The sequence below is a fragment of the Muntiacus reevesi genome, chromosome 8 (assembly GCF_963930625.1).
Source record: "Muntiacus reevesi chromosome 8, mMunRee1.1, whole genome shotgun sequence".
NCBI classification, from domain to species: Eukaryota; Metazoa; Chordata; class Mammalia; order Artiodactyla; family Cervidae; genus Muntiacus; species Muntiacus reevesi.
In genome coordinates, this window is record NC_089256.1 from 16,365,641 (window position 1) to 16,390,291 (window position 24,651).

General features: G+C 41.5%; 1 protein-coding gene across 2 annotated transcripts in view; it reads right to left on the bottom strand.

Moving 5' to 3' along the window:
* TMEM108 (transmembrane protein 108) overlaps positions 1 to 23,006 on the bottom strand; it is a 419,219-nt gene extending 396,213 nt beyond the window's left edge. For both annotated transcript variants that reach the window (XM_065942900.1, XM_065942901.1), the window contains exons 1-2: positions 22,908 to 23,006; positions 17,124 to 17,238 (exon numbers count right to left, since the gene is read on the bottom strand). The gene's annotated coding sequence lies outside the window, so the exon portion shown is untranslated. The remainder of the gene's footprint in view (positions 1 to 17,123; positions 17,239 to 22,907) is intronic.
* Positions 23,007 to 24,651: the final 1,645 nt, after the last annotated feature.

Sequence of the window (24,651 nt, forward strand, 5' to 3'; positions counted from 1 at the left end):
ATACGTAATGAGCTTTGAAGAGTTAAGAAAAACTGGTAAAAAGATCCCTTTCCAACTTCTTGGGATCATCTCAGAGAGCCCGTAAAGTTTATTTTGAAATTTTTATTAAATTCTTATTATCACTTATCTTTTAGCCATTCTCAATTTCTATAATTCCTAAGTCCTTAATTTTTAACACCCTGTATAATAAAATTTAAAATCTCCTAGTAAGTTAGGGGAAATTAAATAAAACTTAAAAGTTATGAAGGAGATAAGTTATCACAGGATCAAGAGAACGTAACAGAAGGCGAGCCAGTAAGTACTCCAGAAGGAAGGAAGATACTAAAACACTGTATATTGCTTCACAGGTGGCAAGGAAGGAAAATATACATAAGGCTTTCTCATCAAAATGTAATCTATTCATATAATAGCTAAATGGTATGTACTCAATGAAATTCAGAAGATCAAAGTACTTTAACAGTGAGGGTTTTCACAGAATTGTCACAAAATTCAGAGGAATAAACGTGGGTTACAGGCAAACCTCTGCTAAGAATTCTGGGTAGAAACCTGGGTTACAGGCTGACCTCTGCTACACAGGAGCTACCGACTGGCTTTGGGCAAGTCACTTCCTTTCTCTGCGTTGATAATCCCCAGTTTAAACCTTACATTCTCACAAAAGCCTCCCTGGACCCTAAGGCAGCTCCCAGTGGTGGGCTTCTGGAGATCCCAGTACTTACAGCTTTCAGATTTAATCATCTGTTCATTGCCTATCCTCTCCACTTGACAGTAAGCTCCACCTCTATATTCATCTCAGATCTCCTGCTCCTTATGCAGTGCCTGGCACAAAATAGAGGGAAGAAAGGAAGGATGAATTAAGAAATAACTGAATCAATAAACTGATCCAAAAAAGAGGTGGGCCAGAAGACCTCTAAGATGTGCTTAGATCTTAATGTATTAAAGGCATTTCTTCCTGTTGAATTCTATAAATGCTTGAGTTTAATTAGGTTAAAACACTCATGGATCACCTAATTTGAATAGAGTCTTACGCTTGGTCTATAGGGAGAAAAAGGATAGCCAAGGATGCATGAGAAATAGGTCTTATCCCTGCCCTTCAAAGAAATGGATTTGGCTAAGGAAAAAAGACTACATTTAACAACTAGGACAAAGGAATAGGACAACTTAAATGAAAACAAAAATAACAGAGTAAGTGATATGACTGAGAGGAGCTGGATGGACTCTTAATTATTAAAGTACACCACACAGAAGTGAACTGACTCCTCTGTAACCACACAATTTAAGTGAGACCTGATGGAAAAGAACTCCAGCCTTCCCATCTTCTGGTAGTTAAGGAAGCCTCTAAAGTAAAAAGTGAGGCTCATGTTCCTGACACAGGGTTACAAGAGAGAAGTAAAATTCAGCTCAACAACAGATGAAGTCTGATATGACCAAATCAATCCTACTGCAGATAGCTTTGGAGGCATTCAGACTTTCACCCACCTGGAAAAATAAATGCTATTCCAGAGAGAAACAAGCAAGTGGACATTGAAAAAATACATTAAAATGGTAATGAAGCTCCACTGGTGGCTCAGACAGTAAAAAACCTGCCTGCAATGCAGAAAACCCAGATTCAATTCCTGGGTCATAAAGATCCCCTGGAGAAGGGAATGACTACCCACTCCAGTATTTTTGCTCAGAGAATTTTTTGGATAGAAGAGGCTGGTGGCGTATAGTCCATGGGGTCACAAAGTGTCAGACTCAGCTGAGCGACTAACACACACACACACACACACACACACACACACACACACGGGAATGAATAAGATAGGCTACAAACTATTAAGGCCATGAAATCTCCCTATTTTGAAACCCTACCCATGTGCCTCCTGTAGGGTAGGTCATGCAAAGAATGCACAAGAAGTTCCTGGCAGGGTCCACACTTAAGGAGACCTCAATGTCTAACTCCAGAGACAAATAAGTAAACGAGGAAAACAAATCCCATTAGTAACAAAGTCTCCTAGTTCCAAAATGTGGCCTCAAATTTTAATGCCCAAAGAAGCAAAGTTAGATGAGCAGGAAGGCCTGGAGTGGAACTGGGAATCAGGATGCTGCCCTTGGTACTTCTTGGTCTCTTCTTGTTGGGCCTCTCGCCCCTGAGGATTACCCCTCTCCCATCTTCTCCACCCTGGGAAGGAAGGTGGTGGACACAAGGGAGTAGCCCCAACACTTAGTGGTCTGCCCCGCTGCAAAGAGGGAAACCCAGGCAGACAGGCTGTGGCAGAGAGCACACCCGAGAGCTGTGATTCTGAGGGCGCGAGCAGGATGTGACCGGAAATACTTTAAGATGCAAGTTCTTTTTCCTTCCTCAGGAACAAACCCACAGTGGGGCTATCATCCTCCCAAGGCAAGATCTAATCCCAACTGCTCTTCTTCCTAAATTCTGAGGGAACAGGGGAGAGCTTCCAGTAGGAGAAAGTTCTCTTTAGCTCACAGGCAGGAAATTGAGACGTTTATTTAAAACTGAAGAAAGAGTAGGAGACTCAACCTAACACAAGGCACAAAGTGACCACGTATCAGCTGCTGTACACCTCATCTTCTCATTGCTGTTCTCATCCCGGTGCCCATAATTTAAAAAAACTCAAAATCAACAGCTTAAAAGAAAATCCAGCTTGATTATAGGCTGTATATTTCTTGCTTCCTCCAACCATGAGCAACTCTGTGAGGAAGAACGTGTGGCCGAGACACCGGTTTTCCCCCTTCAGGAGGATTAACAAGCAACTTCATGCAATAGTCTCCCAGTTTATTGCCACCACCCTCCCTTTCTGTCACCCTAAACACACACACACAGGCACTCTCTCCATCAGTGCTCATGGAGAGAAGAGGGTGGGAGGCTCCTGCTGCATGCCTAAAATCTCTCTCCATTCAAAGAAGTTACACTAGATAACCTTTCTGATTATGAACCCCCCAAACCCCGAACAAACAAACAATTCTATCACAAATCTTCTTCAAAAAGAGGATCTGGAAAGAAAAATACAATCGTCTGTAGGTATCTGCTGGGGAATTGGACCCAGCTAATTCTCCAGCAGATACTGAAAGTTGTAGTTGCTCCAGCCCCTTATATAAAACATCAGTGTTAAAGTAATCTCTAGATTACTTATGTTACCTAACATAATGTAAATACTATCTAAATTGTTATAAATGCAATGTAAACACTATGTAAATAGTTGCCAGTGTGCAGCAAATTCAAGTTTTCCTTTCTTTGGAACTTTGTGTAACTTTTTTTCTCAAATATCTTCGATCTACAGTTTACTGAATCGTGGATGCAGAACCATGGATATGAAGGACTGACTGTATACCGTAATGGATCCTTTCATACCACAAATATTCTCATGGGTTTTTATAAATTTCCCTCAAAAGTCTAAGGTAAAAAGAGAGAAGACCCACAAAATTTAGACAATTGTTAAGGGTTCAGTGAGTCACTGCTCATATCACCAAAGAATGCAGAAAAATCCATGCAGTTCTACTTATACCTCTCATCAATAAACTCAAGCAAATATTTTCTCCCATATGGCTCATGCAGCTCAAAATCAAACAACCCAATTTAAAAAAAAGGGCAGATCTAAATAGACACTTCTGCAAAGAAAACAGACAGGTGGCCAAAAACCACATGAGAAGATGCTTAACATCACTAATTACTGACTGCCTGCATGTGTGCTCAGTCTTGTCCGACTCTTTGCAACCCTATGGATTGTAGCCCACCAGCCTCCTCTGTGGAATTTCCCGGCAAGAATACTGGATGGAGTAGGTTGCCATTTCCTACACTAGGGGATCTTTCCAAACCAGAGATTGAACCTGCATCTCCTGCATTGGCAGGTGGATTCTTTACTACTGAGCCAACTGAGAAGCCCCAACTAATTATTAAAGAAATGAAAGTCAAAATTACAATGAGGTATTACTTTACACTGGTCAGATGGCTATCATCAAAATCCACAAAAATAAATGCTGGAGAGGGTGTGGAGAAAAGGGAACCCTCCTACACTGTTGGTGGGAATGTAAATTGGTAATAGCCACTATGGGAACAGTATGGAGGTTCCTTAAGAAATTAAAAATAAAACTGCCATATGACCCTGCAATCCCATTCCTGGGCATATATCCAGAGAAAACATGCTTCAAAAGGATACATCCACCCCAATGTTCATGGCAGCAATAGCCAAGCAGGGAAGCAACCTAAGTGTTCATTAAGAAGGTGTGGTGTGTGTGTATATATATACATACATATATATGTATATATATATATATACACACACACACACATATATATACATACACAATAGAATATTATTCAGCTATCAAAATAATGAAATAATGCCATTTATTTGCAGCAACATGGATGGACCTGGAGATTATCATACTAAGTGAAGTAAGTCAGACAGAGAAAGACAAATGTCATATGACATTGGTTATATCTAAAAGAAAAATGATACAAATGAACTTATTTACAAAATAGAGACATATTCACAGATCTCAAAATCAAATTAAATTTGTGGTTACCAAAGGGGAAACATGGGGGAAATAACAAATTAGGAGATTGGGATTAATATATACACACTACTATATGTAAACTAGATAACTAACAAGGACCTACTATATAGCATTAATGAGCTACTATGTAGTATTAAAAGACACTTGCTCCTTGGAAGAAAAGCAATGACAAACCTAGACAGCATATTAAAAAAACAGAGCTAAAAGTCTATATAGTCAGAGCGACGGTTTTTCCAGTAGTCACATATACATGTGAGAGTTGGACCATAAAGAAGGCAGAGAGGTAAAGAATTGATGCTTTCAAACTGTAGTACTGGAGAAGACTCTTGAGAATCCCTTGGACAGCAAGGTGATCAAAGCAGTCAATCCTAAAGGAAACCAATCCTGAATATTCACTGGAAAGACTGATGCTGAAGTGGAAGCTCCATTAGGTGGCTACCTAATGTGAAGAGCTGACACATTGGAAAAGATCGTGATGCTGGGAAAGATTAAGGGGAGGAGGAGAAGGAGGTGACAGAGGGTGAGATGGTTGGATGGCATCATCAACACAATGGACATGAGTTTGAGCAAACTCCTCGAGATGGTGAAGCACAGGGAAGCCTGGCGTCCATGGAGTCACAAAGAACTGACACGACTAAGCAACTAAGAAACAACAACAACTATATAGAACAGGGAACTCTAATCAATATTATATAATAACCAATATTGGAGAAGAATTTGAAAAGAATGATTAAATCACTTTGTTGTACATCTGAAAGTAATACATCACTGTAAAGCAACTATGCACCAATAAAATTTTTTTGAAAAACGAGCAAGAAAAGAGACAAAATAAATGCAATGAGAGACCCACAAGTATATACGAAATTGCAGCCAATACTAATAACTAAAAAAGGAATCTCAAACCAGAAAAGCAATACTGCTGCTGCTGCTGCTGCTGCTGCTAAGTCGCTTCAGTCGTGTCCGACTCTGTGCGACCCCATAGACGGCAGCCCACCAGGCTCCACCATCGCTGGGATTCTCCAGGCAAGAACACTGGAGTGGGTTGCCATTTCCTTCACCAATGCATGAAAGTGAAAAGTGAAAGTGAAGTCGCTCAGTCGTGTCCGACTCTTCGCTACCCTATGGACTGCAGCCAACCAGGCTCTTCCATCCACGGGATTTTCCAGACAAGAGTACTGGTGTGGGTTGCCATTGCCTTCTCCAGAAAAGCAATACAAGTATTTAAATTTTTCTTACCTTGAGTAGAAAAAAAAATTTTCAGTCTTATTTTGTCCACGATACAATAAGAAAAATGCAGAAATAAAGGAAAGAGTGAGAAGGGCCAGAAAGAGATATGCTTTAAAAACTACAATTTATAAGCCTAAAGTATGGCTTAAATCATTTGAGCAAGAGGTAGAAAACCATAATTTAAAAAGAGTGAACAAAAGAAACACTGATATGCTTTCAGCTCCACAGTCAGAAGGGCAGAACTGCCAAGACAGCATTACAATTGTTTGAGAACACCAGCAGGTTTATTCATGCTAAACATGCTATAATTGAGAATCAATATAGGGCAGAGTGTGCTTAAATGAACTCCAAGTGTCTGTACAAGCAATCCTGTTAATGTCATGTTGCATTTTATTAAGTGATGTTTGGAATAAAAAGCCTGTTGGTTGGGCCTGGGAAAACTTTGTTTCAAAGAGGTATAACTTCTCATGACAGCTATAATCATACCATTGATCTTCATGATAATCTCACTATACATAAAAGGAATCAACTATGAAGATAATGAACCAGTGCTCAGGTTGTATGGAGTGACCCTAAAACTGCCTTCAATTTCTAATGTGGGAGATAAATTAGGACATTATGAAGGTCCAGGATAATTTTCACCATAACAGGTGCAGGGAGAACAGTATCCCTTTTTCCCAAAGTAACAAGTTTATTCAGTCATTTTTTTTTCATTTTCATTTATTTATTTTTATTGACGTAGACTTGATTCACAATGTTTAAGGTGTTCAGCAAAGTGATTTAGCTATATATACAGAAGTGATGCAGTGGTAAAGAATCCACCTGCAATGCAGGAGACACAAGTTTGATCCCCTGGAGGACGAAAGGGCAACCTGCTCCAATATTCCTGTCTGGGAAATCCCATTGACAGAAGAGCCTCTTCATGGGGTCACAAAGAGTCGGATGTGAATGACCACACTAACACACATACACACATATTATTTTTTAGATTCTTTTTTATTATAGGCTATGGCAAGATACAGTACATAGTCTCCTGTGCTATACTATAAGTCCTTGCTGTTTATTTTTTTTTTTTTTACTTTTGAATTTTTTATTTTGTATTGGGGTGTAGCCAATATTGTGATCATTTCAGGGGAAAAGTGAAGGGATTCAGTCATGCATAAAAATGTATCCATTCTCTCCCAAACCTCCCTCCTATCTAAGCTGCCACATAACATTGAGCAGAGTTCCATGTGCTATGCAATAGGTCCATGTTGGTTATACCATTTTAAATATAGCAGTGTGTACACGACCATCCCAAATTCCCTAACTATCCCTTTCCTCTGGCAACCATAAGTTTTATAAGTCTGTGAGTCTCTTTCTGTTTTGTAAGTTCATTTGTACCCTTTCTTTTTAGTGTCCACATATAAGGGATGTCATACAATATTTCTCCTTCTCTGTCTGACTTACTTCACTCAGTATGACACTTTGTAGGTCTATCCATGATGATGCAAATGGCATTATTTCATTCTTTTTAATGGCTAAGTAAAATTCAATTGTATTTATGTACCACATTCTCTTTATCCATTCATATGTTGATGGTCATTTAGGTTGGTCCCACGCTTTAGCAATTGTAAACAGTGCTGCCATAAACATTGGGGTGCATGTATCCTTTCAGACCATGCTTTTCTCCATGCTTTTGTCCAGGAGTGGGATTGCAGGGTCATATGGTAGCTCTATTTTTAGTTTAAGGAACCTCCATGTTGTTCTCCACAGTGGCTGTACCAATTTACATTCCCACCAACAGTGTAGCAGGGTTCCCTTCTATTCACACCCTCTCCAGCGTTTACTGTTTGTGGATTTTGTGATGATAACCATTCTGGCAGGTGTGAGTTGATATCTCATTGTAGTTTTGATTTGCATTTCTCTAATAATTAATGATGTTGAACATCTTCTCATGCACCTGTTGGCCATCCATATGTCTTCTTTGGAGAAATATCTATTTAGGTCTCCTGTCCATTTTTGAGTGTGTTGTTTGTTTTGATGCCATTAAGTGACATAATAGCTGTTTATAAATTTTGGAGACTAGTCCTTTATTGATCATATCATTTGCAAATATTTTCTCCAAATCTGTGAATTGTCTTTTCATTCTGTTTATTGTTTCCTTTGCTATGCAAAAGCTTTTGAATTTAAGTAGGTCCCATTTGTTTATTTTTGTTTCTCTTTTCATTATTCTGGGGGATGGATCAAAAGACCCCCAAACAGCCAAAGCAATCTTATGAAAAGAAAAATGCAGCTGGAAAAATCAGGCTGTCTGACTTCAGACTATACTACCAAGCTACATTCATCAAAACAGTATGGTACTGGCACAAAAATAGAAATATGTATCAAAGGAATGGGATAGAAAGCCCAGAAATAGGCCCATGTACCTACAGCCAACTAATCTAAGACAAATGAAGTAAGACTATACAATGTTAGAAAGACAATGTCTTCAGCAAATGGTACTGGAAAAACTGGACAGCCACATGTTAAAAAAAAAAAAAAATGAAATTAGATAATTGTTTAACTCCATACACAAAAACATGCTCAAAATGGATTAAAGACCTAAATATGAGACTTGACACTATAAAACTCCTAGAGGAAAACATAGGCAGAACACTCTGACATAAATCACAGCAACATCTTTATCTATTTTATATATAGTAGTGTGTATCTGTTAATCCCAAATTCCTAATTTATCCCTCTTTCCCATTTTCTCTTTGATAACTGTAAGTTTGTTATCTATGTTTGTGACTCTATTTCTGTTTTGTAAGTTGGGTCGTTTGTACTTTTTTCTAGACTCCACATGCAATATCATATGATATGTGTCTTTTCTGACTTACTTCATTCAATATGACAATCTCTAGATACACCCATAGGGCTGCCAGTGGTATTACTTCATTCTCTTTATGGCTGAATAATATTCCACTGTATTTGTGTGTGTGTGTGTGGTAAAGACACTACACTGTCTTTATCCATTCATCTGTTGATGGACACTTAGGCTGTTTCCATGTCTTGGCTACTGTAAACAGTTCTGCTATGAACACTGGGGTGCATGTATCATTTCAAATTAGAAAGAAAGAAAGAAAAAGTGTTAACTGCTCAGTAATATCCAACTCTTTACAATCCCATGGACTGGAGCCCACCAGCCTCCTCTGTCCATGGAGTTCTCCAGCAAGAAGACTGGAGTGGGTTGCCATTTCCTTCTCCAAGGGGATCTTCCCGACCCAGGGATCAAACCTGTGTCTCTCATGTCTCCTGCACTGCAGGCACATTCTTTACCACTGAGTCACCAGAGAAGCCCAATTAGAGTTTTTGTCTTTTCTGGATATATGCCCGGGAGTGAGATTGCTGGGTCATATAGTTACTGTATTTGTAGTGTAAAGAAGTTCCAATACTGTTTTACACAGTGTCTGCACCTACTTACATTCCCACCAATAGTGTGGGAGGGTCCCCTTTCTGTCATGCCCTAGGAGCATATATTTTCGGGTGTTTACTGATCAAGTTAGGAGTACTGGAGAAGAAACATGTGGTTACAGACGGTGTGGCAGTTGTAGGAAGAGGATGGCTAATCAAGAAATGTGATCCAGATCAGCTGGGCAAACCTGATCAGTAACTTTGTCAGCAAGTGCACATGATAAGCCTTCACACACAGCTCTGTGCTGGGCAGTCAGAAGCGAGGACATGGTACTACGTTCACAAGCATCCTCTAAGGGGGCTATTTTGAGTCCCTTCTTACAAATAAGAAAATTGAGGTTGAGAGAAATTAAATATTTTTCCCAAAGTCACCTTTCTAAAATCTGATAGAGACAAGATGGAAAAGCACATCTAGCTAATGGGACAAAGGTTTTCAATGCTACCAAACAGATATGGTCACTGGAAAGAAAGGGCATTCTATGCACAGAATAGACAACTGGACCAAGGACCAGTCTGAGTAAGGAGCAGTTTGCGAAGAGAAAGAGTTGAAAGTCAGACAGTAAGTTGGAGTCATACTGCAGACTGTCTTTATGCCTAGTTAAGAAGCACATTGTCCTTCAGGCTGCTGGGAATCACAGGACTTTGGAAATCAAGAAAGATGTAAGAAAGGGGGTAAACAGACCAAAGGATCTAAACTAGATAACACAGTTAGTGGGAGGAGGGAAAAGATGGAAGTGCATTTAGAGAAACACCAGAAGGAACAAGAAGCTGAAGTCTAGTACCATATTAACATGGGATTTTGGGCTCTCAAAAGACACTAATTGGGGGTCTCTATTAATGTCCTATTGCTTAATGTCTGGCAAATATTTTACTAATGTCAATAATTTAAAATTTCAGAAGTGATCTAATAAGCGTTCTGGCTCAGCTGGTAAAGAATCTGCCTGTAATGTGGGAGACCTGGGTTCAATTCCTGGGTTGGGAACATCCCGTGCAGAAGGGAAAGGCTACCCACTCCTGTATTCTGGCCTGGAGAATTCCATGGACTGTATAGTCCATGAGGTTGCAAAGAGTCGGACAAGACAGAGCAACTTTCACTTTCACTTTCCAATAGAAAGGAGACAGCTTTTGACAGCTAAGGGAAGCATGCATCTGTCTGCCTTCATCCTTGTTCAGGAAGCTTCTTTTAAAAGGGACATGCCAATAAGAAATCATGTTTGAGGATATTATTTCAGCCATAGTTTTGTTTCCTAGAAAGGCTAAGGCCAGGATTCAACAATGGGCTCAGGAGGGAAAGGCCTGAGTAGGATCTATTCCTTCCTGTGGCTCATGGGAAGCACAGGACACTTCACCAAAGCTGGAGGTTTCAGCCCTCCCCTCAAGCATCTGTGTCCATTTACCACACTTATCCTCCAACACTTATCTAGGGAGTGGCCTAGAGTAGGACAAAATCCCAGGATTCAGGACCTGGGGCTCTCAGGCATCTTTCAGGCATCATCTTTCATCTCTTTACACCTTGGAGAGAGCAGATGTCTTTACCATTGCTACAGAATCTTCATGTAAGGGCTGCAAATTAGTTCCTGATTCTATGAGAACATAATTTTGTTTTATTTTTATAAAAAGTAAATTATATATGCAAAAATTTGACTTTATCTTTGGTTTGTACTGTAAAATTAGAATTTCTTTAAAATTAAAATTGAAGATTTTAATCTGATGATATATGGTTACGATACACAAATCTTCCTCTTCAGAAGAAATACAATCATGTATTTTAAAATGTATTGGATACAATTCTCTATTTTTCCCTTCTTGTTAAAAAAATTCCATACAGGGGATAGGGATCTTCCCAGAGTAAGAAGAGAAACTGAAGCAAAAATTTCATCTCTGCTCCTTCGAGCAGCTGAGTGAGAAAGCTGATCCCAATCATCTTTCAGTAACAGCCTACATTCTTTCCTCAACTAGCAGTTGCAGAAGCCCCACTGAACTTCTCTTCTGTTGCTTTCAACAGAAGCTGCAGCTAAGGAAATACTAACTCTCTATGTGTCACTCCCATGCTCCAGCTACTTAAGAAGAGTAAGAGCCTTAAATGAATTCAGTGGGCCACTGGGCTGTGTGTGATGTCACAGAGTATGCTCTTCACAGCTGTGAGGGCCCATGAAGCCAGGACCATCATTTTACCCTATCACAGAATCATAAATAAGGACAGAGTCTTCTGCAAATATGAGGATGCACTCCCTTGTAAAGTCATATTCAAGCATTAGCTCAAATGAAACTAGCTCTCCAAGATTGGGGGTAAATAAACAGAACACACTAAACACAAAACATTTTAAAGTCTGTCTTTAAGGTAGTAATTCCCAAAATGACACCATCTATATGGAATTTATTTCTGGAGTAATAAGCCAAATTATTTTACTTTGTCAGAACTGGAATTTTACAAACCCAGCTGTTGAATAACACTTGTCAGAGATGTCAAAATGTCTTTCAACATTTAGACAGCTACCTAGCCATTATTCCTACAAGATGCATTGGGTGGTTGAGAGAATCACATTTGACAGATGCAAAAAAATAAAATATCCGTATGGAAAATACAATTGCTGATTTCCCAATCATCTAGCCCACCAATTTCCCTACCATTCTGCTCTGGGATGCAGCCAGTCTCCAAAAAAAACGAATTCAGGCTTTTTCATAATTGCTACTAAATGCAGAGGCTTCAGTAGATTGAAAGTAAGCTTTCAATTCTTTATTATAAGTAATCAGATTGAAAGTAATCTTTCAATTCTTTATTATACACATAACCTACAAACACTGTTTATGTTGATTCTAAGAGTTGAGAATTCAGTGGCCTTACACAAGAGAGGTCTCACATTCTTTTGACCCTACCACTGCTCCCTTCCAGAGAAACCACAGTCTTTATTGAGGCAAGAAGACCCAGGCCACCGCTGTGTGGACCAAGAAAGGGCATCAGTACCTCTAAGCCTGCCTGGGAGAAGGAACTCTATAACCAAAGGGCTGATAGTTACTACAGAATTATCATATTCTTTTCCTTCTTGGTCCATACACAGACCATCAGTTAGGTTGTGGGGACAGGAAGACATGAGTAGAGAAGCCAAAACAGGAATCCTGAGCCATGTAAATGGTGGAGAAGTAGAATGGAGACTGATCAAGCACTGTTGGTGCAGACACATCCTGGAGTTCCAACAGATCAGGCAATAATCTTCCTGGTCCTGAGTTAGTTCCTGTCGCCGTGAGGTCTGGCCACAAGATGGCTCTTTCTCATCCTGAAAGACCTCTGGGATTACCCACAACTTGCCACACGTCTGACATTTATTTTATTTTCCCATGTATCCTTACTTAAGCCTTCCATTTCTTAAGGTAACTTCAAAGAGCTTCTGTTCTTGTAATCAGAGACATTTATAGATGGCCCACAGCAAGATGTCTGAAAGTGTTGTTTTTTTTTTTTCTTTTTTTTCTTTACTAACTATAAAACAACCTCAGATTTCCCATCTGAGAGTCTACACATAACCTCACAAATTTAGGGCTACTTTGCCAGTTTTTGTAATTACAGAGAAAGAAAATAAATGGCTGGTAAAACCCCTTTCTCTTGGATTGTCTTTAAATCTCCCTTGCTGCATTTGTTCTCCTAGTAAAGAATAAAAACCAGCATGCTCTGGGAGACTCAGTATTCTCTCCACTCTCTGTGGCACTGACAGACGTCCCTCCTGTGACTTCTGGGTTGATTTCGAGGTTTAGGGACCAAGTTTTCCACTGATTCTTCTGGTCTCTATAGAATAATATTGGCTCCCAAAGCAGTTCCAGCACTGGGACTAGGTCAGGTCATATCAGAAATTAATGAGCCAGCCCCTTCGAGCACCTGCACCTTCTGCAACTCTAATTACTCCCCCTTTCCAAAACCCCCCAGCGCTCTAGCAGCCAGTGATTCTCAATCAGAGGCCATATTTAGAAATACAGGGGGCTTTGCTGGTTGACTTGATGACTTGGTTAGGGTAATACAAGCATTCAATGACTAGGGATGCTCTATGTCTTATAATGGACAGCAAAGTTTCACACAAGGATGATTCTATCAAAATGCTAAGAGCACCTCCTGTGAGAAACACTAAGACCCCTCCAACACCCCAAGCAGACCAAAGCAGAACAGAAACACAAAGTGAAGAGGGGAGGGTAATACGAGGATCAGCACCACAGAGTCAGGAGAGACGCGTCAGCGAAGGCCATCCAAGAATCATCTCAGCCCAGCCATCTCCATGCCTTGCCTCCTGCAACACTACTCACGGCACGCAAACCCTCTGCTCTCATTCCTTCTACCATGCAAAACAGTCTTGGGCTCAGTCAGATTTAAATTACATCTTTTAAAATACGTCTTTATTTCTACATCTTTTCATTTGTTCTAATTATGATAGTTTCAGAGCTACTAATATTGGTACTAGATAATATCACCTGAAAATTCTTCCATGTTGCTAAAGGGCTTAACTACTAAATATGTCCTATACTGCTTTACAAACTAATTCTTTAGGGGATAACGCCTCAGACCTTAAGCTTGTGAACTAATGCCTTCTTATGAAACACTTTTCTGAGCCACGCTGGGGCCTGGAAGGAAGGAAGGTGAAAACTCTCTCACCACCTGTCCCAGACCCTGTGTGAAGCTCTAGGCAGTATCAAAAGAGACATCCTGCACAAACAAGCTTCACCACCGAGGGTCAGGGTGTGGAGACACCAAATGGAAAGAGACAGCTCAGCAGCCTGGGATTAAAGCACAAATATTTTTGCGGCAGTGCACTCAGTTATGTCAGAGAGACAGGCTCATGGCACTTTCTGTGACAGGTGCTACAGCAAGCCAAAAAGTTCAGCAAGATCCTCTCACAGACTGGAAAGTGACCCAGGATGGAGAAGTCCAAAACACAATTCTGTTTTAAATGAGGTGAGGTCTTGTTATAACAAGTATGCACACTCTCACTACAAGTATGGATTTCTGATAAACAGAGTCTTTATAGTCTAAAGCAGTGCTGTCCAACAGAACTCCCTGATGATGGCCACGCTCTGTCCACACCGTGCCTATGCCAATATGGTCTTGGTGTAAGTTTGCTGAGTGTATCTAGTAAGTACAGAGACCAACACCTCAGCAAGGCTGAACTCAAACCTGCCAGGACAGTTTACATCTAATCCCTGCACTTGCTCTTCCTAAACTGAGATTTTCTAATGAAATAACATGACTACTTCAGGCCCAAGCCAGGGTGATAGCCCTTTTCACCATTCCAATACAGTTCTAGAAGATGAGCAGAACAACCGTGATCCTAAAACATTTTATGTATCATTCAAAGGGCATAGGTTGAAGACAACCCCTTTTCTATACTTTCAAAGGAGAGAAGAAATAGATGGAAAAGCTATAGAATAAAAACAGATTTCCTCAAATACTCTCTGGTATTTGTTGTATTACTCACAAAATCTGCTCTAGGATCCGTAGTATTTTCTTTGGGAGGATACTTTTCTTTGGGAGGGTTACTTCTTTATGTCCTTCGGTGACTTTATGTCCTACTGACTTCCCCTCACTAGGTGGCGCTAGTGACAAAGACCCCCACCTGCCAATGCAGAAGACTTAAAAGAGACTCAAGTTCAATCCCTGGGTCAGGAAAATCCCCTGAAGGAGGGCATGGCAACCCACTCCAATATTCTTGCCTGGAGAATCCCCATGGATAGAGGAGCCTGGTGGGCTACAGTGCACAGGGTCAAAGAATCAGACATGACTGAAGCAACTTAGCACTAATTATACGAGTCACTCTAAGAGATTACCGCAATCTCCCATCCCTAGTTAAAAGCAATTTCCTGGACTGCTCTCCTAAAAGCTTATTTCTCTCTCCTCCACTCTCCCATTTTTCCCTTAAAAAAAAAAAAAAAGCCTTTATCAAGAGTATATTGTTGAAATGAACTGAATATGAAAGCTTCAAGTGAAATCAGTCTGGCACTATGCATCATTTCCCACACCACTGACCCTTCAAACTCCCCTCCTCCTCAGCTACTGCCTTCATAAGGATTAAGAGTGATCTCTGGGTCCTGGATATTTGAGGAGACAGGTACTTATTAGCATTCATAGAGCTCTCAAGTAATCACACAGTGCTTCAGACATCCCTTCTTTAGGCTACTGACTTACAAATGCTGTGTCTATTTTACAGGTAGGGAAACTAGCATAATGAGGCTAAGTTACTGAAATGCCATCCCAGAGAAACTCAAGAGCAAAATTAAATCACCTCCCGCAGTGGCTCTCAACCAGGGGCAGTTTTTTCCCCAGGGTACACTTGGCAATGTCTGGAGACACTTTTGATTGTAATGACTGTGGTGGGGGTCGGGGGAACTACAGGCATCCAGAGGGTAGAGGCCAAGGATGTTGCTGAACATGCCTCAATGCACAGGATAGCCCGCAACAAAGATTCACCAGGCTCAGCATGCCCATGGTGCTGAGGATGAGAACCCCTGATCCTCTGGCATCTCCAGCACTAGTTTCTTTGGCTCCTATTCAATAAAGAATGGCTCCCTCTGTAATTTGATCCTCATACAGCGTTTACATGGAAACATACCAGTTGAGTGCTATTTCTGTCATGCTAAGCTTTTTGGCGCCACAGAGGAAAATGAGGAAAGCTGGCAAAGTCTGGCTCCTTTCCTCTAATGACAAAGTTTAGCAGAGCCCAGGCCCTTTCCTTAGTGACCCCCAGGCGCTGAGCTGGGGTCTCTGTCTGGATGCTCACCTGGATTCTTCAGTTGTTGATGTGCCCTATTGCTCCCTGTCTTCTGCTTTGCTTATCTCTAAGCACATGCATCACTCCAGAGCTGTAATAATGCATGCTTACGGGAATCTCCAGAGATCTACAGCTCCTAATTGTCTATTTTGTTCAGTAAATTGTACTCATTATTGAGCCACGTGAGGCACAGAAGGACATTAGCCTTACTGGGTGCCCTCTGTCTGAACGTGGGTAATGGGACATTATCAGCAAGGACTCCACAGTATTGAACTAAGACGCTTAAAAACAATCCTCCATCCAGTTTCTCAGCTGAGTACTTTTTTTCCTAAATATAACCTCCTGTCCCCCTTTTCCCTAACCATTCTTAGCTTTGCTTAGATTTGTATTAATTATTATTTTCTCTTTAGTGAGTCTGGTTTTAGTTTAAGCTCTAAAAGCCAGAGACCTCAGAAAGGATGGGATGTCCTTTTCACTCCTCCCTCTCAGCCCTCCACTGCCTCTGAGAAGGGCACACCAAATCTCCTTTTGGTCTCAAAATCTTCACGACAGATGAAAATCCAAAGCAGCTTTAGTTATAATGCTCCCATTGCCTACATCCATTGCACTAAGGACTGCAAACAGATGAGGAGGGAATGGGCATGTGACTTCCAGTGACAATGGATAAAATAAAATGGCATAGGCAGAACCATGTGCTTTGCTACCGCTATTATCTACCAAATTGGAAATCATCAACTCTCTGGTAAGCACTTTCCCATCTCCCGAAAAAAAAAGTGATTAATGCAGGAAAAGTTAAGCAAAGTGATCCATGGAAGAGTAGGGTGCTGAGAGAGGGGAATTTGTGTCAGCAGAGATAACAATATGATATAGCTACAGGAAAACATCACTCAGGCCTAGTTCCCTTCTCAGGAAGGCCAGCAACACCCTCACCCCCTATGTAAATCAAGCCCCATACAAACTCACTAAAAACTTCTTATGTTGAGATATTCCCATGCAGATTCTATCCCATCACCTTGACCATGGTTTTAGTTTTGTAAGTGCTGATCTTAATAGTGTTTATGACCTGAAGCACTAAAGGCTTTGGGAAACTTTCACAGACAGGGCACTCCACTGCCCTGATGCCAAGAGGGGATCATATCTTACTCAGTTAAGACAAGAATAAAACCAGAACAACAATAGCAAAGAATGCGTTTGACTTACCCTGGAGTAGAGGGTGTGAGAGCCTTCAAATGCACTTACATCCTCATGACCCATCAGCTCTGTTGCCTTTCATCACTCACTTCTGCATGGTGGATCACAACCAATCGATCACCAACTACCAAAGATGAAAGATGAATGAATGAATACATTAGGCCAGAAGATCCATAACTTCAAGTTCCAAGCCACTGCTCCTCAAATGAATTTGCTAGCATAGGCTAACTATCAGTACTTAACACATAAACCCAAACATATATAATGGTTTAAGCTCAATAAAAGCTTATTTCTTGTTCCTATATACATACTGGGCAATTGAACAGTCTCCCTTAACAGCAATCCAGGCAGCCAGGCTGACAAAAGTCCTGCCATCCTTTAACACAGCATCCCAAGATCTCATAGGGACCCTCTACATTCCAGCCTACAAGGAGTATAAAACAGCATGGAGGAACTTGCATGGGTGCTCTCTTTTTGTTTCTTTTTTCCCTAGAAATGGACCACAATACTTTTCCACTTCCACTTAGTTACACAGCCACACCTAAATCCATGGGTTGCTGGGTAGCTATTAATCAGTATCACATAAGCCTGACTCCAGCCCAACAAAGAAGATATGAGGTTTAGAGTATGGAGTTCTGAGTGAGACACTAACAGTAAATCTGACTTAGTTTCTTAATGACTCTGAGATCTGGTTTCCTCATCTGTGAAATACTCTGCTTCCCTCATTGACCTATGTGTCAATGTGAAACTCAAAAATGAGACAAAACAGCAAGCATAGCTCCTGGGTATCTTGACAAAATGCTGAGTTGCAAACTCCCAGATGTTGTTCTTTGACCACACTTGAAGTACAAAAGAGATTTTAAAAATTAGAGAATATTTTTGTATACCACAAAGTGATCTGCAGACACAAAGAACTGGCACCAACTTTGATTATACATAAAATCCCCATTTTCAGGATACCAGGTAAAATTTCAAAGAGTCACAAGATTTCAGAACTAGAAAGAATTTAAGCGGTCACTGCTTTCCCTTCTTATTTTCCAGACAAGGAAACAAACTCAGAAGTCAACAATGTCCCTCAAATCTCATACTAACTCAGTGTGCTGGAATCAGAGTACAGAAATTGGACTTTTTCTTCTGTTATTACAAAAATTCAACTGATAAACTGCTGAAGAAGAAAAGGTAATTCTTATTTTTCTGCTAAAGTGAGAGTAAATGGCTGCTCTGGCCCAAATCTAAAAAGGTACCAGAAGGAAGCATTCAACAGCATGGACCACCATCATACTGAATGTAAGGGAAGTGGGTCACAGGGCAGACCAAGTTTTTCAAGCAAATGTTCTTCGAAACAGTGATCACCACCAAAGTTATATCTCACATGTCCAAAGGGAAGCGGGTCACAGGGCAGATGAAGTTTTTCAAGCAATGACTCAGTGTGTATGTATGGAAAATAAAAATTCTTGTTTTTGCAATGGACCCAATTTAAAAACATCTGGTTGGGGAATGACTCTTCTAAGGTGAAGAAAGCTTTTTTTCTTCTGCAGGAAAGTTTAAAAAAACACAAGGATGTATAGTAAAGAATACTACTCAAGAACAGTCAGTGAAGAAAAAAGAATGAGGTGCAAAAAAGAAGTCAGACCTTGAATTTCTGCCCAACACAATACTATTCATGCTGTGGTTTAAAAACCCTACTTTAAGGAATTACTCAGAATTTTCTTGGCTCCAGCCCTGTAGACACAGCATCTTCTGCGTACTGATGGCAGGTGAAGAAATTCAGCACTGGAAAAGGCAGGACTGACATGAGGTTGGGTCCCAGTTTTCTACCATTCTCTAGTTCTGTTAGCTTGGGCAAATCACTCAGCTCTGAGGTGAAACTTTTTGTCTATAAAATGAGAAGGTCAAGCTAAACCATCCCTAAGGTTTCTTACAACTCTGAATTATTAGGATTCTCTGAGAAGTATTAGTGGGATTTCTTTTTGCTCTAGGTTCACTGCATGAAAATACCTTTTAGATAAGAATTATTCAGGGGATTCAGAAATATTGACACTTTATGAGAATCAGCTGGCCATAGAATTTTGACTTAGAAAGGATTTTTTTTTTCAAGAGACAAGGATCACATCTCACCCAATTCCAGTGACCCAGGTGAGAAAACTGAGGTTCAGAAAGGCAAAGAAATGTATTTGAGGTCACATAATGAGGTAATGTTAGCAAACTGTTGTGACTACTGCTGTCCAGCGTCAGCAAGATTTTAGGATTTGGCATTGGTAATAAAAATCAGCTCATGAGTTCATTTGAAGAGAGGTGGAAATAAACTCCAAAAAGCTGAGCCATAGCATTAGGACAGCATGAGGAAGCAGGTGATTCGGGTGATGACTCCCAGGAGCAGAGTGCTATGCCTCCAGAAGGGTCAAAGCTCATATGCACAGTAACCTCACTAGCAACAGTATCACCTCCTTCAAATATCAAAAAGTCAATTATTTTTTTAAAAATGAACGAAAAGGTAGTTCAAAAGAGGGGAATAAATGAACAAACCCTGGCTAATAAAACCAAAGTTCAGGATATGAATCGCTAATAAAATCTTAAAATTGTAGAATACTTGTTAGGAATTTTTAAGTTTTACAAGAAACTGATTCAGAATAACTTTCACCTATTATTGTGGACAACCCTAAAATATAGTAAGCATGAGTATTATTTTTACTAATACTCTCACCACTATCTTCAGACACATAATTATTGGTTATTAATTAGGTTTAAAAGTTACATGTGTATTTCCATAGTCCCGTCCATGTGTACAGACGAGTTTTATAAGCAAAGAGGTAGACACTAGGAAGTTGTTGGAAAATTTGAATCATGAATTCAACCTCATTTTCAATTAGCCAACAATAGGTATTCAAGGGCTTTCAAACCTGTGCTCCAATGATTGTCAGCCTACCCTCTCCATCTCCCAAACACAGCCAGCAAAGTAATGGCACCCATTCTTAACTCCCACAACCATCATTCCTACTTTGTATCAATATTTCTGGCTTTCATAACTTTTTTTTTTCCTTTTTTTAAGGATTTTCTTTGGGAATTGACACAGTCTTTCAAAATCTTCTAGACCAGAGGCTGCACATCACTGGTTTGCCAGCTCGTGTTTCATCTCCTCCCGGAATTCCCAGAGACAGCAGTGCCATCTACTGGTAGGGAGGGCATAACTTGTTTTCTGGAAGCCTGCGTTTGACATGCCTGAAAGAACGGCAGCCTAGATTTGTGTTTCTGTGAGCCTTCCTTTTCTAGAGCACATTACAAGCATAACTGATGCTTACAACCTGAGACACTGAAATCCACAGGAGCTCCCATCGTGAAGGGCAGGTCCTTGGGAAACCGTATAAAACCCAACCAGTCAAGCCAGTAGAGAGGCAGCTCTGCCTTCTCAAAGCTCCAAAGGCAGAGCTTCACTGAATTAAACACTTCCTAGCTCTCCTCACCCTAGGGCTTCCGTATCAGATGATCTCACCTTGCTGCCACCTGTGGCAATGTTATCCCACTCTACCTTACAGCAAGAGTCCAGGGGAGGTGCTCAGACCTCTATCAACCTGACGGCTCTTAGATTTACACAGTGTGACACAGATCCTGCTCAAAGGACAATACTGCTTAGGCATGCAGGTCAGAGTCTAATCTCTCATTCATTCTTCCCTCCCTGACCCAGGGGACAGAAACGACAGAAAGGAAATGATTTTGTGTTGCTTTGGAAGCAACATTAGTGGGCTTTTACTGAATTAGAGAATAAACTTTGTCCTGTAGGTCACTGCTTCCCTTAAGATGAACTAAGCCTGCCAATCTTTCTGCTTTCCCTTGTTTAACCTAATAAGTGTTTTTCAACCTTTCCAAAACCCTTGTCTCCCGTTCACAGACTAAACATAAACACTGCATGTCCTTTGTGTAGTTTATATAACAAAAGCGACATTTTCTCTCTAAACACAAAAGCATATATCTTTTCAAACTGTACTCCCCACCCCAGCCTCAGAATTCCTTCCTCTCCCCATGGATACCAGCTAGAAACAAATCACTGACAAGTTCTAAAATTACTCTAATTTGCTTTATGTACCAATCTGTCAGGTGACAATCTATATTTTACTTTATGAGGTCATTTGTTACATTCCCAACAAGCTTTGCAACACCTTTTCTTTTACTTTTGCTCACCCCAGAAAACCACCAAAAGTTGATGTTAATTCTGATTCCCCCTAACAAATTTAAGTGTTCCTTCTTTAGTTTGAACTTGCCAAGTAAATCGATTTCTTAACACGTTTGGGCATTTCACTGGCATGCAGTGTGTCTGAGGTGTTTGAAAAAAAAATCACATCGTTTCCTAAAGAAACAAAACTTTGTATGGGGAAGGTAAGAGTAATAAAAAGCCTTGGAACCCCTGTCAGGATGTCTCTGAGGAATCAGGTAGACAGATCCTTGTCCATTTCCTACCAGAATAAGTTGTAAATGAATTATAGTGGAATTCCAAAATACAGTAAAAATCTTCCTAATGATAGTTTAAACCATTCCGTACCAAGCAAACTAACAGGTATATCTAATAAATTAACTAGTGGAAAACTGAAGGGACTTTTTATACTTTGTTATGAGCTGGACAGTATGCTCTTGCTATTTCAGGTCTAGGGAAATTGAGAAAGAAAGAGGCAGAGGATGCCTTTTGTAAAGTATGACTTCAAGGAGACATCTCCCCCACCCCCCAAACCACTCTCTCTCTCTCTCACACACACACACACACACACACAGACACACACACACGCAGCTTTTGGCATCCAAAGGCCTTCTTTAAACACGCACTTTTGAAAGAATTAAGGAGATCTAAACGGGGGTAACGTGCCTTCCTTTCTCCCTAGCACCCATTAACATGCTAAAAATAAGTCATTACTTGATTCGGCAGCCCAGAAAAACCTCAGTTTACAGAGATAACCACCACCACCCCCCCCCGGAAAAAAAAAAAAATTAGGTTTTCTTGAAGGAGAATCTCCGTGTGATGGTCTGCTCTGCAGTTCACTGCAGGGATCTTCCCCCTCACAACTACCAGCCACCAGTTTCGCTGTAATTTCTCATTGTAGCCTCTCACTTAGACCTTCTCCGCCAGTGCCCAGCGGCTTTTAAAATATTTTTTTTTTCCCCTTCTCTTTACGAATCTCTCGATCCCTTCTGCAGGCTGAAAGCGTTTCGGTGCAACTCTGGGGTGAGAGCTCCAGGCAGGTCGGGAGAAGCCTTCCACCGGCGCACCTGGGCTGGCCCGCGGGTCCTGCCCCCACCCCCGCCCGCACGGCTGCGCCAGGAATACGGCTTTGGTGGCCGCCGCCGCCGCCGCCGGATTAGTTCGAGTCCCGTGGCTTGGCCAAAGTGACACTACATTTTTTTTTTCTTCATTCTCACATGTGACAGGTCCCACTGCATTAAAGCCATCTTCTCCCCGGCTCTAGGCCAGGTCTTGCGCCGGAGACGTCCCCGCCCCACCACCCTGCATCCTTTACCTGGGGAGGGGGCCGGTACCAGCATCCCTCCGGGAGAGAAACAAAGGCGAAGGCGAGGCTACCAGGTGGGCAACTCCCCTCGGGTGAACCCGGCACCGCGGTGAGGAGGATGGGGAGATGCATTAGCGGGCAGAAAAGGGAAACCGAGGCACCGAGGGAGATGACTGAGCCTGGATCTGCATCCTCTCCCAAGTGAGGCTCCCCGGGCAGGCGGACCTCAGACTTCCCCCCGCCCCGCTCGCCCGCAATCGGCCGCGGAGGGGCAGGGAGCCCGCCCCGCGGCAGCTCTTACCTCGGGAGAAGCGCTCCCGCTCCCTCCGACGGCTCGGGGAAAGAGCCCCGCCGCTCGCGCACGCGCATTCGCGTTCTCGCCCCTCCGCGCCACCGCGCGCGCCCCTTCGACCTGGCTTTGGCCCGCCCCGGCCCTGTCCGTCAGCGTCCGCGAGAGCCAATCCACTAGCACGGGAGGGCCAGCGCAGGTCACGTGGTCTGACTAGCCAATCACCAAGCTGCCCTCGGCAGCACCCGTTCCGATGTCTCCGGGGATTCGGTTGCTACAGAGTGGATCGGGTGAGAGGCGGGTACAAAGGGCTGAATCTCTGTTTTGGGCGCTGATTGGTGCTAGATTGATCAATTACTAGATCTATTGCTATCTCAAATTCTAAATATGAACAAGAATGACCTGGGCATCTTATTAAAAAGCGGATTCTGATCCTGTAAGCCTGAGACGGGCACTTGAAATTCTGCCTAACAATCTCTAGACAGAGATGATGCTCCTGGTCTGAGGACCACGCTTTGGGTAGCAAGATTTTAAAGACACTTGTCTAAAAATGATGGTTATAACCCCCTGCTCCATGTTATCTAGAAGTTTCAAAACCTTTTCCTTCCTCAACTGATAAAGCATTCCAGTGACTGACTGAACAAGGGGTGTTCTGGTGACGCTTGTAGTTTCGGCACAGGCTGAGGGAAGGCATGTTTGATTTGAACATCACCCATCTTTGTTCCATGGGGCACTAACTAATTTGGTGGACGCTCCTCATTGAGAACATTAAGTCATCCTGAAGTATTGGACATGTGTGTCACTGTACTATACTCTTGGCCAGAGAATCAGCATAAATGGTTCCTGCTTTTTGGAAATTTGCAGTCAGTAATAGAACTACACAGGCAAACTCGGGAAGAAGCATTGTAGGAATAAAATCCAGGGAGCTAATTGCTGCAGCTCCTTGGAAAATTCAGGTCAGAACTATCCAATATAAGCCAGAGAGTTTGTAATATCCTATCTTAGGAATCTTTGAAATTGCCCAGATAGACTCTGTCAGTAATCCCAGAGTCTGGGAATCAGGAAGCCCAGTGCCTCTGTCATCTCTCAAACTTGACCTAAATCTGAGTATTTTCAGACTGGCTAGACTATTTGTTGTTCAGCATAGTCCTATTCCCCAATAGTGTACCAGTGTGATTCAAAGGTCTAAGTGCTACAGTCTCCAAAACCTTCTTCCTACTGCAGGCCAGGTGGTGTGACACTGCTTCAGCAGTTTTCTCTCACTACTCCTCAAGGTGATCAAAATGTCACTTAGAGAAAACTTCTATCCTTGTCAGTTTATCTTGGGCCTCTGGCTTATCAGCCCCTGAAGTGATGCCTGCTTAATAATCTCAGCTATTGTTCACCAGTGACTCTATCAGAGATAACATAGCACAAAACTCAGAGTTACAAGAGGGCACTGAATCTAGCTCAGCAATGGCTCTGGCTGCAGCAAGAGTAGAGAACTGTCTAACCAAGAAGAATATGTTTGAAAATCTCAGAGAAAGTTTATTTTGCTATCTTTAAACCAGTGGTTCTCAAGCTTGGGTATACAGTAACACTTTTTTTTTTAATTGGAGGATAGTTGCTTTACAATGTTTTGTTAGTTTCTGCCATACAACAATGTCAATCAGTCGTTAAGTACCCATATGTCCCCTCCCTCTTGAATATCCCTCCCACTGCTCTAGGTTGTCACAGAGCACTGAGTTGAGCTCCGTGTGTTATATAGCAACTTCCC